General features: G+C 40.2%; 1 protein-coding gene and 1 long non-coding RNA gene across 2 annotated transcripts in view; one reads left to right on the plus strand and one right to left on the minus strand.

Moving 5' to 3' along the window:
* Nucleotides 1-5171: 5171 nt before the first annotated feature.
* The window catches only part of LOC141584664 (uncharacterized), a 56502-nt gene continuing 45509 nt past the window's right edge, over nt 5172-16164 (minus strand). Inside the window, exon 3 of the long non-coding RNA XR_012517848.1 lies at nt 5172-5256. This is a non-coding gene — a long non-coding RNA (uncharacterized LOC141584664). The remainder of the gene's footprint in view (nt 5257-16164) is intronic.
* The window catches only part of LOC104649882 (uncharacterized), a 139543-nt gene continuing 128612 nt past the window's right edge, over nt 5234-16164 (plus strand). Inside the window, exon 1 of the mRNA XM_074400061.1 lies at nt 5234-13326. The gene's annotated coding sequence lies outside the window, so the exon portion shown is untranslated. The remainder of the gene's footprint in view (nt 13327-16164) is intronic.

The raw sequence follows: 16164 nt of genomic DNA on the forward strand, positions 1-16164 counted from the left end.
AGCTAATTTTTATATTTTTAGTAGAAACAGGATTTCACCATGTTGGCCAGGCTGGTCTCAAACTCCTGACTTCAAGTGAGTCACCCATGTCAACCTCCAAAAGTGCTGAAATTACAGGCATGAGCCATCACACCTGGCCTCCTGAGGTTATTTCTGATAAAAATAACCCAAATGCCACAGAAACCAAATTCACTGACGTTTTAGCAAATTCCACAATATAGTGTCCCAGGAGATTAACGCTGTAAAGGAGGAGCTTTAGAAAAGACTACAGAAACGAAGTAAAATAGCCCAAGACAAAATATGCCAGTTTCACAGTGTGGCTGGGAGCTGTCCCATATGACTGGGACATAGGTTTTCAGTACTATACTAAGGAGCTGAGCCATTGTGAGTCCCTGTGGAGAAATATGCCCTGATTCACTCAACATTGATTTGTTCCTGGCCCTGGGAATATAGATGCAAACAAAACAAACAAAAATCCCTGCCTACTACTCAACTCGGGCCAGGCAGAATGGCTCTTGCAGAGACAGATAGTGAGAAGGGCCCTCAGTGAAGTGAGAACCCGAGAATACACCATCAGCAATCCCAAGCACATCCAGGGAATGAACTTCAAGAAGCATGCTCCAGAGGACACTCAAAAACATCTACAAATTTACCATGAGGTGATGGGGACTCCAGAAGTGCACATTGATACGAAGCCTAACAAAACTGTCTGGGCTAAAGGAATAAGCAATGTCCTATGCTGTATCCATGTGCAGTTGTCCAGAAAACATAATTAGAATGAAGATTCACCAAACAAACTCCCTGCTTCAGTTATGTGTACCTATTACCACTTTCAAATACCTGCTGATAGTCAACGTGGATGAGAGCTAACCACAGATCATCAAATACATCAAGTAAAGTTATAAAACTGCAAATTAAAAAAAAAAATCCCTTCCTTCATGGAACCTATATCCTTATGAGGAAGGACAATTAATTTAACAAGTTGGTTATAAACACTCTGTAGATTAAAGTCAGTTAGGGAAGATGGAAACAGATCATAAGTGATTTACAATTTCAAATAGGATGAGGAAAGCCTATTCCAGGAAGAGAGAACAGAAAGAGAAAAGGCCTTGATGCAAGTGCAAAGAATAGCAAGAAGGTCGCTTTGACAAGAACAGAGTGATTACAATGAAAAATAATACATGCCGGGCGCGGTGGCTCAAGCCTGTAATCCCAGCACTTTGGGAGGCCGAGGCGGGTGGATCACAAGGTCGAGAGATCGAGACCAACCTGGTCAACATGGTGAAACCCTGTCTCTACTAAAAATACAAAAAATTAGCTGGGCATGGTGGCGCGTGCCTGTAATCCCAGCTACTCAGGAAGCTGAGACAGGAGAATTGCCTGAACCCAGGAGGCAGAGGTTGCGGTGAGCCGAGATCGCGCCATTGCACTCCAGCCTGGGTAACAAGAGCGAAACTCCGTCTCAAAAAAAAAAAAAAAAAAGAAAAATAATAGAGAAAAAAGATAGCGTGAGGGTGGGAGGTACATTGGAAGGCAGTGTAGCTGATTGCAAGGTTTTATGGACTGAAAGGTGTGTCCCCTCCAAAATTCATATCTTGAAATCCTAACCCCTAAGGTGATAATATTAGAAGGTGGGGCCTTTTAGAGGTGATTAGATCATGAGAGTGGAACCCTAGTGATGGGATTAATACCTTTCTAAGAAGAGACATGAGAGCTTGCTGGCCTCTTTCACCCTGTTCTCCACTATGTGAGGATACAACGAGAAGACAGCCATTTGGAAAGCAGGACACAGGTCCTCACCAGACATCAGATATGCTGGCACCTTACTCTTGGACTTCCAGGATCCAGAACTGTGAGAAATAAATATTTGTTGTCTATGCCACCTAGTCTGTGGCGTATTTGTCATAGCAGCTCAAACTGACTAAGACACAAAGATTTAGGATTCTAAGGAAGACCTGTAGTCAGTGGTGGATTATAATAAAAGGAATACATTATCAGAGTTAATATTCTAATAGGATTACTCTGGCTACTAGAGTGAGAATAGGCTATAGGGGGCAAGAGTATAAGAAGACATATGTATTAGTCCATTCTCGAACTGCTATCTTATGAGGATGTCTGCTCCCATAATCCAGTCACCTCCCACCCGGCGCCATCTCCAACACTGGGAATTACAATTCAACATGGCCATACCTTATCTCTGCTAAAAATATAAAACTTGAGCTGGGCATGGTGGTGCATACCTATAATCCCAGCTACTCTGGAGGCTGAGACAGGAGAATCGCTTGAACCTGGGAGGCGGAGGTTGCAGTGAGCCAAGATCATGCCACTGAACTCCAGCCTGGAGACAGTGAGACTCCACCTCAAAAAATAATCATCATCATAATAATGGCTTGGTAATAGTAAAGCCACTTATATCAGACTATTCCTCCTGATGATCACAATTATAAACTCTGAACAAAATACAAAATACAGCTGTTCAAAGACTCTGGAGAGTGACCAATAGCAGGCAGAAAAAGACGGGGATTTGTCACTGAAAAAAAAGTGAATCACACCAAGTGAGGCCAACAAACACATACATGGCTCTTGCCCTCAGGACATGCCCTAGTTTGTCTGGCATGGCAGATAGAGTCAAGCGGAGAGCCTGTAGTTGTATTGGTCTGTGGAGTCAGGAGAGACTTGCCCAAGCAACCGGTTATTGAATGAAGGATTCACAGAATTCTATAGAATGGAGGAAGTCAGGGAAGGGAGTAACTTAACATCCCCATATAATCCCCCCTTGTATTGTTGGCTGATCCCTGAACTGCATGTGTGCAGATCAAAACTACAAAAGCCCAAGAGGGCAAAACAGCTGGAAGAATAAAAGAAGTGACCTGAGATTTCAGCACACGCCCCCTACAGGGAAGACAGAGTTAAGAGATCAAGTCCACTCAGGTTAAAGAAACTTGGCAAAAAATACAGACCTTCCATTAACATCCCAGAAAGAACACTCTTTTTTTTTTTTTTTTTCCTATTCTCCCAAATGTTCATTTGCTTGTTTTTGTTGTTTGTTTTGTTTTGTTATTGTTGTTTGCAGACAGGGTCTCACTCTGTCACCCAGGCTGGAGGGCATTGATTCGATCTCGGCTCAGGACAACCTCTACCTCCCAGTTTCAAGCCATTTTCATGCCTCAGCCTCGTGAGGAGTTGGGACTACGGCATGTGCCACCACGCCAGGCTAATTTTTTGTATTTTTAGTAGAGACAGGGTTTCACCAAGTTGACCAGCCTGGTCTCAAACTCCTGACCGCAAGTGATCCACCCACCTCGGCCTCCCAAAGTGCTAGGATTACAGGCATGAGCCACCACGCCCAGTTGGTTTTGTTTGTTTAATTTCCATAGGTTTTTGGGGAACAGGTGTTATTTGGTTACATGGGTAAGTTCTTTAGTGGTGATTTGTGAGATTTTGGTGCACCCATCACCCAAGCGGTATACACTGAGCACAATTTGTAGTCTTTATCCCTCACCTTCTTCCCACCCTTTCCCTCCGAGTCCCCAAAGTTTATTGTATCATTCTTATGCCTTTGCACTGATGCAAAAACATAGGAATGTTTCCTTTGTCTTCGTTGCATTTGCTTTTGGATTCTTGGTCATGAAACCTTTGCCTAAGCCAGTGTCTAGACAGGTTTTTTCCAAAGTTATCTTACAGAATTTTTCGTTTCAGGTCTTAGATTTAAGTCCTTGATCCATCTTGAGTTGATTTTTATATAAGGTGAGAGATGAGGATCCAGTTTTATTCCCCTACATGTGCATCAATGCAAAGACATAATGAACTTTGGGGACTTAGAGAGAAACATATGGAGTGAGAACACATGATGTTTGGCTTTTCATTCCTGAGTTACTTCACTTAGAATGATAGTCTCCAATCCCATACAGGTTGCTGCAAATGACATTAATTTCTTCCTTTTCATAGCTAATATTCCATTGTGTATATGTATACCACAGTTTCTCCAGTTTCTTTATCCACTCCTTGACTGATGGGCATTTGGGATAGTTTTACATTTTTGTCATTGTGAATTGTGCTGCTATAAACATCCTTGTGCAAATAGCTTTTTTGTATAATGACTGATTTTCCTCTGGGTAGATATTCAGTCATGAGATTGCTACATCAAATGGTAGTTCTATATTTAGTTCTTTAAGGAATTTCCACATTGTTTTCCATAGTGGTTATACTAGTTTACATTCCCACCAGCAGTTAGAAATCTTCCCTTTTCACCACATCGATGTCAACATCTATTTTTTTTTTTTTTATAATGGCCGTTCTTGAGGGAGTAAGGTGGTACCATATTGTGGTTTTGATTTGCATTTCCTGATCATTAGTGATATTGAGGATCTTTTCATATGTTTGTGGCCACTTGTATATTTTCTCTTAAGAATTGTCTATTCCTGCCCTTAGCCCACTTTTTGATGAAATTGTTTGTTTTTTTCTTCCTAATTTTTTGAGTTCCTTGTAGATTCTTGATATTAGTCCTTTGTCAGATGTATAGATTGTAAAGATTTTCTCTCACTCTGTGGGTTGTCTGTTTAGTCTACTGACCGTTCCTTTTGCTATGCAAAAGCTCTTTAGTTTAAGTAAGTCCCAGCTATTTATCTTTGTTTGTGTGGCATTTGCGTTTGGGTTCTTGGTCATGAAATTCTTGCCTAAACCAACGTCTAGAAGGGTTTTTCCGATGTTATCTTCTAGAATAACATTGGTATTAGGTGTAAGTCCTTGATCCATCTTGAGTTGATTTTTGTATGAGGTGAGAGATAAGGATCCACTTTTATTTCCCTACATGTGGCTTGCCAATTATCCTAGCATCATTTGTTGAATAGGATGTCCTTTACCCACTTTATGTTTTTGTTTGCATAGTCGAAGATCAGTTGGCTGTAAATATTTGGATTTATTTATGGGTTCTCTATTCTGTTCCATTGGTCTGTACGCCTATTTTTATGTCAATACCATGCTGTTTTGGTGATTATGGCCTTGTAGTACAGTTTGAAATCAGATAATGTGATGCCTCCGGATTTATTCTTTTTTCTTAGTTTTGTTTTGGCTATGCAGGCTCTTTTTTTGGTTCCATATGAATTTTAGGATTTTTTTTTCCTAGTTCTGAGAATTACGGTGGTATTTTGATGGGAATTGCATTGAATTTGTAGATTGCTTTTGACAGTATGGTCATTTTCACATTGATTCTACCCGTCAATGAGGATTGGATGTGTTTCCATTTGTTTGGGTCATCTGTAATTTAGAAAGACCACAATTTAGAAGCAAAGACCACCTTCCAGAACTAAGATACTCAATTTAGGAGTAAAGATAAAACCATAGTAGCCCTGTGCTAACAAGGCATAAAATTATGCCTCCAACAAAACTAAGGTGATATAAAGTAATTTAACTACCTTCAAGAACAATGCTTAACATTCCTCAAAGCAGAAAACATACTTGATGTTTTCTTGATGATGCTCTTCAGCACATCTCCCACAATGTCCAGTATACAATTTTAAAATTACTAAATAAGTGATGATAAAGGAAAGTAAGACCCATGTAAAAGAAAAATAAGTCAATAGAAACCAACCTTAAAATAACCCAGAAGTTGGAATTATCAGACAAGAACTTTAAAATGTCTGTTTTAAATTACTTAAGGACAGGAGCAATTACAGGCTCACACCTATAACTGTAGCACTTTGGGAGGCCAAGGTGGGAGGATCACTTGAGGTCAGGAGTTCAAGACCAACCTGACCAACATGGTGAAACCTTGTCTCTACTTAAAATACAAAAATTAGCCAGGTGTAGTGGTGTGTGCCTGTAATCCCAGCTACTCGAGAAGCTAAGGCAGGAGAATCACTTGAACCTGGCGGGGTAGAGGTTGCAATGAGCTGAGGTGGCACCACTGCACTCCAGCCTGGGTGACAGAGTGGGACTCTGCATTGAAAGAAATTAATTTAAAATATATATATTTTTTAAATCTTCATAGTCTTAACAGACAATACGGTCATAACAGATAAACAAATTAAATCGTTAGTAAAGAAATGGAAAGTCTAAAACAAAGAACCAAATGGAAATTCTAGAACTGAAAAATACAATATATGAAATTGCAAAAACAAGGTGAAAAACACTGAAGAGCTTAAGAGTAAGTTGGACACAACAGAAGAAATAATGACCTTGAAGATAGGTCAACAGAAATCATATAAATTGAAGTTTAATAGTACTTACCAAGTTCCTGGAATTATCAATAAAAGGAGATCCAGACAGAATTAGCCAAAAATTTAAAGCACTGTCACTTATAGGCCTGAAGAGGCAAGAGGAGGACAAGGTATCAGCACCCAAAGAGAGAGCTGTAGAAGGCCTGACATCACTCTGTTTTCTGTCCTTGATCTTCTGCCAGTGCCTCCTACTGGCTCAATGAACCAGAAGCTCAAAGCCCTGGGAACCCATTGATTCATTCTATAAAAAAAATCCCTTGGGAGGCCGAGGCGGGTGGCTCACGAGGTCAAGAGATCGAGACCATCCTGGTCAACATGGTGAAACCCCGTCTCTACTAAAAATACAAAAAATTAGCTGGGCATGGTGGCACATGCCTGTAATCTCAGCTACTCAGGAGGCTGAGGCAGGAGAATTGCCTGAACCCAGGAGGCAGAGGTTGCGGTGAGCTGAGATGGCGCCATTGCACTCCAGCCTGGGTAACAAGAGCGAAACTCCGTCTCAAAAAAAAAAAAAAAAAATCCCACAGCCCAGTGGAGGGGGCATCCAGGGAGTATCTAGATCACATGTCTAAATGTATCTCAGAAAACATTTTAAAAGACAAAAAAGAAACAAACCAAAATGCTTCTGCATAAATCCTAGGAGAAGAAAGAAGTCACTTATAAAGGAATAAAATTTACAGGTGTTCAAAGTTGTTGTAGCAGTAAATCCCAAAAGATGGTATAGTACTATCTGTTAAATTTTGAGCAGAAATGTTATAATCAAGTGTTTTTAAATCTATAAAAAGTTTTTCATGTGTAAAGGCAACAGAAAGGTATTCTCAGATGTCCAAGGAGGAGAAAACGTGTCTTTCACATTGCTTTTAAAAAAAAATTCAAAGATTATATTAAAGTCAACTGAAAGAAAAGCCAAAATTAAGAACTACAAATGAAACAAAATACAGATGAAATTTAAAAAAAGAAAGGAAACAAAATACAGAAAAATACATTTTAAAAATAAAAAAAGTTTTATATATGCATATGTAATGAATTTATAAATTGAAACGTGTTATGACAGGATTTGTGTAATGCTTCAACTTGACCAAAGAACATCATGCACAATAGAATTATCTAATTTTTTTTTTTAATTTTCAGTTGACAGATGCAGAGCTTATAGCTTGCAGTGAATGCCAAGAATGAAGTACTCAGACAGTTCCAGCTGAGTGGGGATAGGGAGTAGCTCCTCCTAGAGGGTTCACCCCAGGATCTGTCCACCAAGTATTTATTGAAGGGCTTGTATTAACTACAAACATCCACTAGATGGTCATTTGAGGTGGGTTACCGAGGCACCTGTGACCTTGCACAACATTCAAGCTGCATTCTCAGGAGGCTGTCTTCAGCGTTCCTTATCACACCACGCACTCCACTCCCTGTCCTGTTTTCAGGGTCAAGGAGTTTTATTCCCATGCGGAAATAATATACACAGTGCTTCAGTATTTTTCCATGCCCGACCTCAAATGCTATGTAGATAAGCTTTAATATGTTGCCGTGCGCCCCCTGCAGGCAGACACTAAGAGAAACCATAGTATGCATCCTACCCATAGCCCACTCCTAGAGTGGAAGAGGAGAATGGGAGGCTTAGAATCTCCAGACAGATGGTTTGATGAAACTCTTCTTGTTATTTAAGTACAAAGGTCTTTCTTTTCTGCCACTGTTGGGCATCAAACTAATCTTATTAAATCATGTCCTATCTGATAGATTCTAGAGTTCAAGGCAGGGTTTGGTCCTTCATGCTTCAACTTTTCCCATTCTGTATCTACTCCTAACCCATTGCTACATTCTTCCCTCTGTAATACATAAGAAATCTCCCATGTTTGATTAACTTAAAATAATAACTATGTGGTCTTGCCCCAGCACTTTCTAATAGTAGCTAAAATTCTTATAGGATTGAGACACTGTACAAAGAATCTCTAAATAATCTCCAGGAAAACAAAGTTGCAATAAGGAATCATGCAATGACCAATTTCATTGCTAAATAACTTGAGAAATGATTTGCTTACTGAGTGAAGAACAATTCTGGTTGAATGTGTGCCAGACAATTAACAATGATTATCCCTAGAGATGGGATTATGGCAGATTTGGTAATGTTTTTCCACATTACCAATTGTAGTTCTTTAATTTTTTAAAATTTTCACAACTGTATTATGTACTTTAACTAGAAAAATCTTTAAATTTTGATGGTAGAGATGGTTTCTCTAGTGTATACTTTCTCCAAACTCATCAAGATGTGTACATTAAATATGTGCAGCTTCTTATGTGTCAGTCATATCTCAATAAAGTAGTTTTTTTAAAAAAATCCTTTAAAGATAAATAATTGTAAAATAAAATACAAGAGACATAGAAATAGTTAAATGGCAGTACAAGGAATCAAACCAACAAATCCAAAATGTGGGATATTCTGTAGGACAACTGACCCAGTTTTTGCAACATGACAATTATGGCAAAAGAGAGGGTGGGTGGGTGAATTAGTCAAGTTTTTAACAAAATTAAGAGACAACAAACAAGTGCATTAACTTTGTTTGCCCCCTAATTTAAACAAGCCTTTTTAAATAAGATATTTTTTAGACAGTAAAAGAAATTTTATTGTATACTGGCTACTAGATGATACCAAATTTGTTAGAGATGCATACTAAAATTTATGAGGGCAAAATGGCATAATTACTTGAGTTTCTTTTTGAAAGTAAAATTAAAAGAGGACTAGATGTTTTATGTGGAAAACACTGATAATTATTGATTCTGAGTAAAGGATATATGGGGGATCCTCCAATTAACCTCTCTGTGTATGTTTGAATATTTTCATAATTTAAATTTTTAATTAAATTTTAAAACTTTTTTTTGAGATGGAATCTCACTCTTACCCAGACTGGAGTGCAATGGCATGATCTCAGCTCACTACAACTTCCACCTCCCAGTTCAAGTGGTTCTCCTGCCTCAGCTTTCTGAGTAGCTGAGATTATAGACACACACCACCATGCCCGGCTATTGTTTATATTTTTAGTAAAGATGGGGTTTCCCCATGTTGGCCAGGCTGGTCTTGAACTCCTGACCTCATGATCCTCCTACGTTGGCCTCCCAAAGTGCTGGGATTACAGGTGTGGGCCACCGTGCTGGGCCTAAAACATTATTTTTAAGAATTGAGTTGCTAGTATTTGTAATTGTTGAAGAGAAATTAACCACCAGTAGCAAAGGTTAACCACCTTAAGGTTCATTTTATAGTTATCTAAAACCTTATCTGCTCCTGTGTTCACTTTACTTAAAAATAAATACATGCAGTATGTTTTCATCATATACAAATTGCAAAGAAAAATATTCTAAGGATATTGATAACAATAATAGTTGACATTTACTGGGGGCTTATGTGCCAGGCAGCATGTAAGCATTTTTGAAGAATTAGCTCATTTAACCTTGATACTAGCCCTATGCAGTAGATGTTAAGATAACTTTCAGTAGGAATTTGGTGGGAATTCTAGGCCGCCCCACTCTGTCCTGTGGGTCTGGAGCCTTAGCTGCCCCCATGTAATGCAGTGTTCAGCTCTGCATCAGTCTGCCTTGAGAATATTACAGATTTTTATAATATTCTCTCTCTTGTCATGTACTAAAGAAAGCCACCTAGTGAAAAAGTCTTTAAAAGACTTTTACTTTGTCACCAAATGCTATCTACAATCTTTGCAATTCTGAGTATTCAGTCTTTGCTCCTAGACATGAGATATGAAACCAAGTACCAAGTCTTGTCTAGACAAGCCCAGCTCCAGTGTGTCACAAGACACTTGGGACTTGCAAAAAAGGAAACTTGGAGAATAAACACCATTGGATGAGGCAGCTATTTTCAGCTTTAATTTGAGACAATTATGCAGGATCATCCCAGCTCCCGAACTAACTCCCCACGGAATCAGCAGAGGCCTTCACTGAGACTGTTGCAGTTCAAATTCTCCCTCTGCCCAACCCCGCAAATGTTAATCCCAAGAGCACTCCCCAGTAAACCTCTGCATGCAAATCTGTCTCAGAGCCTGCTTCCCAGGATACCTGGACTGAAATAGTGACTACCAGTCAAAGTATCCTCTGTCTTCTTTTTTTGGTGGGGGTGTGTGTGTGTGTGTGATGAAGTTTCACTTTTGTTGCCCAGGCTGGAGGGCAATGGTATGATCTTGGCTCACTGCACCCTCCATCTCCCAGGTTCAAGCAATTCTCCTGCCTTGGCCTCTCGAGTAGCTGGAATTACCAGCATTCACCACCATGTTTGGCTAATTTTTTATTTTTAGTAGAGACAGGGTTTCACCATGTTGGCCAGGCTGGTCTCAAACTCCTGACCTAAGGTGATCCACCTGCTTCAGCCTCCCAAAGTGCTGGGATTACAGGCATGAGCCACTGCACCCAGCCCCCCATCTTCTTCTAAATTTTTCTCAAGATCATAAAAGGTCATAACGACCAAGAGTGGTCTCATGCCCTAAAAATGTAAAAAATTACCTCCATTGAGCAAATGAGACTACAACTAATATCATGTTTAAAGGTGAAAATCTATTGCTTTCCCCCTGAAATCAAAAACAAAACAAGGATGTTTGCCCTCACCACTTCTATTCACCATTATACTGGAGTTGACAGTCAGTACAAGAAGGGGGAAAAAAGGGAAATAAAAAGGCATGCAAATTGAAAGAAATAGAACTGCCTTTATTTCTACATTATTCATCTATGCAGAAAATCCTAAGATGTCAACAAAAATGCACTAGAACTGAATGTTTAACAAGGTTCTACAGTCTGATATCAATATACAAAACATTTTTTTTTCTTGAGATGGAGTCTCACTCTTCCACCTGGGCTGGAATGCAGTGGCATGATCACTGCTTCCTGCAGTCTCGATCTCCCAGGCTCCAGCGATCTTCCCACCTCAGCCTCTCCAGTAGCTGGACTACAGGCACATGCCACCACATCCACCTAATGGTTTTTTAAGTGTTTGTAGAGACAGTGTCTTCCTATGTTGCCCAGGCTGATCTCAAACTCCTGGGCTCAAGCAATCCCTCCACCTCGGCCTCCCAAAGTATTTTTATATACTAGCAATGAACAGCTGGAAATCAAATGTTTAAAACCACTATAATATCATCACCAAACATGAAATATTTAGAGAAATTTTAACAAACTATGTGCAAGACCAGTACACTGAAAACTGTAAGTCATGGCTGAAGTAAATTTTAGAAGACCTAGAAAGATGAAGAGTTATATTTTGTTCACATATCAGATGGCTCAATATTATTTACATACATTTCTCCCCAAAATGCTATATAGAAATTCAGTCAAGCCGGGTGCGGTGGCTCAAGCCTGTAATCCCAGCACTTTGGGAGGCTGAGGCAGGTGGATCACGAGGTCGAGAGATCGAGACCAACCTGGTCAACATGGTGAAACCCCGTCTCTACTAAAAATACAAAAAATTAGCTGGGCATGGTGGCGCTTGCCTGTAATCCCAGCTACTCAGGAGGCTGAGGCAGGAGAATTGCTTGAACCCAGGAGGCGGAGGTTGCGGTGAGCTGAGATCGCGCCATTGCACTCCAGCCTGGGTAACAAGAGCGAAACTCCGTCTCAAAAAAAAAAAAAGAAAGAAAGAAAGAAATTCAGTCAAAATCCCATGAGGTTTTTTTTAATTGACAAACTGACTGTAAAATATAAATAGAAATGCAAGAGCCGAAACAGTTTTTAAAGGATCAACAAAATTGGAAAGATTTACACTATCTAATTTCAAAAAACGTGACCCAAACAACCACAACCCAAATGTCCATTAGTAGATGAACAGATAGACAAATTGTGATATATCTGCACAACAGACTATAATTCAGCTATGGAAAAAAAGGATCTGGCTAGGAAAGATGGCCAACGTCTATAGTCTGAGCACTTTGGGAGGCTGAGGCAGGTGGATCACTTAAGGTAGGAGTTTGAAACCAGCGTGGCCAACACAGTGAAACCCCATCTCTACTAAAAATACAAAAATTAGTCAGGCGTGGTGGCACATGCCTACAATCCCAGCTACTCAGGAGGCTGAGGCAAGTGAATCACTTGAACCCAGGAGATGGAGGTTGCAGTAAGCCAAGATCTCACCATTGCACTCCAGCCTGGGAGACAAGAGTGAAACTCTGTCTCAAAAAAATAAAGGATCTAATAACTGATACATGCCACAGCACAGTTGAACCTTGAAAACATTATGCTGGGTAAAAGAAGCCAGGCGCAAAAGCTCACATATTGTATGATTCCTTTTATGACACTTCCAGAACGAGCAAATCTATAGACCCAGAAAGCAGATTAGTGATTACTAGAGGATGGGAGAAAGGGAAAGTGGGAGGGATTACTTAATGGTTATGAGGTATTTCTTCCAGGGTGTTGAAAAAGTGTCAGAAGGTGGTGTTTGCACAACATTGCAAATACCCTAGCTGCCACTGAATTATACTTAAGGGCTAATTATATGTTACCTGAATTTCACCTCACTTTAAAAGAAAAAACAGAAGCCATTAAAAAATGAGAAAGCTGAGACTTAAAGAGAGATTTGAGAAATTTTCCCATGGTCCCTCAGGGTTGTCTGACTTTAAATACACCCTTCTGACCACTGCACGTGGCTGTCCCTGCTGCCTTACCAACATGTAAGCAGAGCTCTCTCTGGGTTGAAGGAAGCTAGGGGATTTACATTCCCTGTGTTTCCCAAGTTTTATATACTGAGCAAATAGATATGTTACCATAAATTCTTGTACATCATACCACATGACCGGAAAAAAAAAGTCTTGTAAATACTGGACAACAGACACAGAAGTGTTGTCCCTGACAAATGGATGATAAGCATTGAGTTTTCTGCCTTTTACTTTTCTATATTATCCTTATTTTTATAATAGTCACATTTAAAAGTTTATAATGAAAGAAAATAATCTTGAATAACATTTACATTAAATAGGCTGCCTCAGATGGTAATGAGTGCTCTTGTCATTGTAGGTGTTCCAAAGAAACCAGTCAATCTCTTTATGGAAATATTGTAGGTGGATTGAAGTACTGGCTAGGAGACTGAACTAGATGACTCTTCAGTTATATGAATCATCCAGGTCCAGTAAGTTTCTAACTGAATAGTAATTCATAATTGCCAATACTGTACCTGTAGGACAATGGCCTTGCATCAAGTTCTGTGAAAAGCATTTATATCACAAGCCTGTATGATGCATACTCTTACTGTTCCTGTCTTAGTCCATTTGTGCTGCTATAAAAAAAAATAACGTAGGGTAATTTATAAAGAACACAAATTTATTTTTTAATTGTACTTTAGGTTCTGGGGTACATTTGCAGATCATGCATAGGTACATACATGGCAAGGTGGTTTGCTGCCTCCATCCCCCAATCACCTATACCTAGCATCTCTCCCCATGTTATGCCTCCCCAGCCTTCCCACCTGCTGCTGTCCCTCCCCCAACCCCCCCAAGAGACCCCAATATGTGATGCTCCCCTCCCTGTGTCTACAGAACAAAAATCTGTTTCTCGCAATTCTAAAGGCTGAAAATCCAGGATCAAGGTGCTGGCAGGTTTAGTGTTTAGTGAAGGGTATTGTTTCTCCTTCCAATATGGTGCCTCATTGCTACATGATCCAGAGGGGAGGAATGCTGTGTCTTCATAGGGCGGAAGGCAAAAGGGTGACAAAATGGAATACTGTGTGAAGCCTTTTATATAAGCACATTCATGCCATCTATAAGGGAGGAGCCCTCATGGCCTATTCACCTCTTAAAAGCCCCACCTCTTGATACTATCACTTTTTTGGCCATTGTTGGAAATAGAAATCCAACTATTATTTCCAAATTGTCTATTATTTCCTTCAATTCTGTTGGTTGTTACTTCATATATTTTGGGAGCTCTACTGTTAGGTGCATACCTATTAGTTATCGCTAGGTCTGGTCTTTTTTTCTTTTTTTTTTTTTTGACACAGGGTTTCACTCTGTCACACAGGCTGGAGTGCAATGGTATAAACACACAGCTCACTGCAGCCTCAACCTTCTGGGCTTAAGCAGTTCTCCCACCTCAGCGTCCCAAGCAGCTGAGACCACAGGTGTGCACCACCATGCCCAACTAATTTTTTTTTATTTGTTTTTGTAGAAACGAGGTCTCACCATTTTGCCCAGGCTGGTCTTGAATGCCTGGGCTTAGGCAATCCTCCCACCTCAACCCCCCAAAGTGCTGGGATTTATAGGCATGAGCCACCATGCCCAGTCTGCTCTTCTTTCTTAAATAGGAATGGACAACCAATGGTTACTGACATACAAGAATGGCTTGCAAACTGGTGAATATGTGTTGTTTTAAGCCACTAAATTTGTGGTCATTTGTTACAGCAGTCATAGAAAACTAATACAGGTATGATAATATAAAGACTGCATTTTATAAGAAAATGTCTTTCTGCGCCGGGCGCAGTGGCTCACGCCTATAATCCCAACACTTTGGGAGGCCAAGGCAAGTAGATCACATGAGATCAGGAGTTTGAAACCAGCCTGGCCAACATGGTAATACCCCATCTCTACCAAAAATACAAAAACTAGCCAGTCATGGTGGCGGGCACCTGTAACCCCAGCTACTTGGGAGGTTGAGACAAGAGAATGGCTTGAACTTGTGAGGCAGAGGTTGCAGTGAGCCAAGAGTGCATCACTACACTCCAGCCTGGGCGATACAGCAAGACTCCATGTCAAAAAAATAAAAATAAAGAAAAAGAAAAAGAGAAAGAAAATCTCTGTCACAGAAATACATTTAGAAGTATTTAGGGATGAAATGGCATACCATCGGGGATTTGCTTTAAAATACAAGAGAGGGAAGACTGGGTGCAGTGGCTCATGCCTGTAAGCCCAGCAGTTTGGGAGGCCGAGGCAGGTGGATCACCTGGGGTCAGGAGCTTGAGACCAGCCTGACCAACATGGTGAAACCCCATCTCTAAAAATAATAATAATAAACTACTAGAGAGAGAGAGAAAAAAAACACAAGATAAAAGCTGGTATAAGATGCAAGTATTATAAAATGTCAGTAGTTGTTGAATTTAGGTTATGAGTATGCGAGGCTCATTACAATATTCTCTACTTTTGTTAATGTTGGAAAATTTATTAAAAGTTTTTAAATTGGGTGGGGTAATTGGATTCAACTTTTTGTTTTTAAAATGCATGCAATTTGAAGATAACCAAGAAACTGGTTGGCATCAGTAGCTCATACCTGTGATCTCGGCATTTTGAGATGCCAAGAGTGGGACGTTTGAGCCCAGGAGTTCAAGAGCAACCTGGACAACATGGTGAAACCCCTGTCTCTACTAAAAATTTAAAAAATAGCCTGGCATGGTGGCATGCACCTGTAGTCCCAGCTACTCAGGAGGCTGAGATGAGAGGATTGCTTGAGCCCAGGAAGTCAAGGTTACAGTGAGTCGTGTTTGCACCACAGCACTCCAGCCTAGGCAACAGAGTGAGACTCTTGACTAAAAAAAAAAAAGTAAAGGAAATAGACGAGTGTTTACCTTTCAAAACTAAGTGCTCCTCCACCAGTAATATGTTCTCCTGTATACCTTGTATAGTTCTGTGTTCTTCAACATGCTTTGAAGCTGCTTAAGGGCAAATTTCAAATGCAAACAGGATTAAGAGCTATGGCCAAATTTTGATTATTTTCTCCTGCTGCTGCTTTTCCGGTTGTTCAGATTGATTGAGAAATTTTCTCTGAAAGTCTTCTGGCTGGGCACAGTGTCTCACACCCATCCCAGCACTTTGGATGGCTTGAGCCCAGGAGTGTCAGACCAGCCTGGGCAACATTGGGAGACCCCATCTCTACAAAAATACAAAAATTAGCCAGGGGTGGTGGCACACCTGTAGTCCCAGCTACTCAAGAGGCTGAGGTGCCTGGGAAACAGAGATTGCAGTAAGCTGAGATCTCACGACTG

Source organism: Saimiri boliviensis, chromosome 5 (assembly GCF_048565385.1).
Source record: "Saimiri boliviensis isolate mSaiBol1 chromosome 5, mSaiBol1.pri, whole genome shotgun sequence".
Lineage (NCBI taxonomy): Eukaryota > Metazoa > Chordata > Mammalia > Primates > Cebidae > Saimiri > Saimiri boliviensis.